The sequence below is a fragment of the Elephantulus edwardii genome, unplaced genomic scaffold, assembly GCF_000299155.1.
Source record: "Elephantulus edwardii isolate Elephantulus edwardi_28Jun2011 unplaced genomic scaffold, EleEdw1.0 scaffold00021, whole genome shotgun sequence".
Classification (NCBI taxonomy): Eukaryota; Metazoa; Chordata; class Mammalia; order Macroscelidea; family Macroscelididae; genus Elephantulus; species Elephantulus edwardii.
In genome coordinates, this window is record NW_006399771.1 from 6,656,922 (window position 1) to 6,659,975 (window position 3,054).

At 45.7% G+C, this 3,054-nt stretch overlaps 1 pseudogene; it reads right to left on the reverse strand.

Annotated features, from left to right (window-relative positions):
- Nucleotides 1-66: 66 nt before the first annotated feature.
- On the reverse strand, nucleotides 67-1,792 carry LOC102868596 (annotated as a pseudogene).
- Between the last annotated feature and the right edge of the window lie 1,262 nt (nucleotides 1,793-3,054).

Here is a 3,054-nt window from a genome sequence, read left to right on the forward strand (position 1 = left end):
AAAAATAAAAATAAAGTGGCGTTTCTCTAGAATGATGAAGTTGTCTGGTGCTGCGGCCAGGCGGCCCTAGATGGTGGACTTGGAGAAGGACACGTGGAGGTGGTGGTTCTTGCCCAGGTCCCCAGGTCATTGTTGTGCAGGTCTATGAGTGCCTGGATGGTCTCCTCCACTGAGCCCAACTGAATCAGGGCCATCTTACGGTCCTTCTGGAAGAATTTGAAGCCCTTGACTACCCCTCCATTACTAGAGAAGAGAATCTTGAGGTCATCTTCAGATATGGAAGGCGGGATGTTGGAGAGGTGCAGGGTTGTGTAGGGCGGGAAGATGTTCTAGAAGTTCTTAGAGCCCGGCTTCTTAAAGCGGTGCAGGGGCGAGTTGCAGTAGTCCTTGGTCAGGCCCTGGTCCTCCTGGCCTTCCCGAGGCAACTGCACATTCTGGTGCTTGGACAGTGTGATGCGCACGGGCTTCGCATGCAGCTTGTGCCGTTGAGGTGGCTCATGGTCAGCTGAGCCTGGCTCCCATCGGCCATCTGCAGCAGGGCATTCTCCTTCTTGTTGAACAAGACCTTCACACGCTGCACGTCACCATACACACCGAAGAGAATAAAGAGGCTTTGGGGTGTGACTCTTTCTGGGTTCAGGTTGCTGACCAGCAGGACTGAGTTTCCTGCTCCTGCCAGGCCAGGAATGGTGGTGCGGCCTGCTGCTGCTGCTGCGGCTGCAGCTGAGGGAATGGCCAGGGGAGCAAGGGCACCATGGACATTGGGAACAGAGAGGCCTGCAGCTTGAGGAATGGCAAAGGTGGGAAGGAAACCAGCTCCTGCATACGGAGAGGCTGAGAGTATACCAGGTGCACCAAAGGCAGCAGCCATGGTCTGGTCCAGGGAGGGCTGGCTGTCCCCAGAGGGCAGGTCAGGGCACGTGTAGTCGCGGCTCTTGTCGTTGTACTTGACGCTGAGGCTGGTGAGCTTGGAGAAGTTGATGCGCAAAGTGCAGCAGGCATTGTAGATGTTCTGTCTATCCAGTGACAGCTTGGCGTGCTGGGCGCTCACAGGCTCTGCATACTGCAGCAGCGCCTGGACCTGGTTGTTCTTGGTGAAGGTGATGATCTTCAGGACGGTTCTGAACTTGAAAAAGATCTGATGGAGCACGTCCAGCATGACAGGATAAAAGAGGTTTTCCACGATAATGCGGAGCACAGAGCTCTGGCCAGCCATGGCCATGCCGGCATCCACTGTAGCGGCTGAGGAGGCCAGTGCCAGATTTCCTGACTGGACTGAGTTGACAGCCTGCAGGGCAGCCTGGGCGCGCGCGCTTGGTTGGGGGAGCTGTCGGTTTTGAGCTCCTTGTGGTTGGAGAACTGGATGTAGATGGGCTGGCCGCACAGCATGGCCGCCACCGAGGTGTAGTAGTTGACCATGGTGTTGGCCGCTTCCTCTGTGTTCATCTCTATAAAGGCCTGGTTCTTCCCCTTCAGCATCAGCAGGTTGGTGACCTTACCAAAGGGAAGCCCCAGGGAGATGACCTCGCCCTCCCTCGGTGACTTCACTGGGCAATTTGCAGATATGCACCATGCGTGACGGGGCGCCTGAGCTCCTGCTGTCCCCCTTGAACTTCTTGCTGTCGTTCCCGTTGGCTGCAGAGGCCGAGCTGCTCGTGATAAAAGGCCCATTGGTGACACAGGTAGAGAAGAGCTCCTCGGATCCCCGCTTGGTACAAACTGCTATGTCTGGGACAATGCCATCCATTGCACACACAGGAAACCCGAAGGGGATGGAGTGGAGGCGCCGGAATAGCAGGAACCGACTCAATGGCTCCAAAATTAGACTCCACACATGATGGTTTTAATACAACTATAAGGAACATGGAGGGAAAGTCAGAGCTTTCATTTCATCCCAATTCTGCAAATTTTAAAGTAGCTTAGAAATACACAGGGGGCATTGCCAGAAAAACTTCAGAATTTATCTTTGCAGAACTGGGTTAGAGAATGTCAGAAAAATTCATTCTTATATAAATGGCAGTGCAGTGCCATTTGAAAAGAACTACACAACGGATTTTCTCTAGAGAATGTATATGTCTCTTTGTGTTCTGTAATAATGTCATTCACCTTAGATGAAACTACAATTTTGTATTATCTTTGTGAAGAGCATAAATGACCTTTTTACACCAAACCTCTATAACAGCTTGCAGTGTGAGCCTTAGTTCTAGCATTAAAATGCTAGTACAATGAACCACCAGATATTTTTTCTTTCTTTTTCTTGTTGTAAGTATTCTTGTAATGCTTTTACACAAAAGTAATGTGCCAAAATTCCCCACAGTTTTTTTTTAAATCCAGGAAATATGAAACACCACCTAAATATTGACTAAAAAGAAAGAGTTTTGAAGGAAAAAACCCCACAGTATTTGGTGCTTATTTTAAAATACAGTCTTAAATTTGCTTTATGGAATAATCTTATTAAACTCTTGTTAACTTTGTACTTGAATGTTTACATATCTGAAATATCTTGGTAATAAGGAAAAAAGCTTCTATTGCATATACCTGAAGAAATTGTATGTATAGAATATGCTTTATACATTCTGTCATGTAGGAAATATATTAGGAAATATATAATCATTGGAAACATAAACTGCTAAGGGTGGAGAAAAGGAGAAGATTTATAAAATTATTTTTATTACTCTTCTCAGATTGTAATAAAAGTTATAGTAATTCTGGTTGTCAATTTTTTTAGGAATCACGAACAATGACTTATATATAATAACACTACAGGATAAATGGAAAACAATCCATTTATTTAAGAAAACTTATTTCCTTTATATTCAGTAGTGAATCTTATTGCACTTCTCCGTTGTTATAAATGCTTATTGATTTCACTGGATAAATCATGCCCTTCTGTTAAGGAAGTAAGAAGGATCATTGATCTTGGCAACTGTTTAATGGAAGCTTTTCATTTTTAAAGAACTAAAAAAAAGAAGATACTGTCCTTAAGAATCTCACATTTCATTTGAAGGATTATAGACATTTTTAATTGTCCAGAAGAATAGATGTTCTATTCTC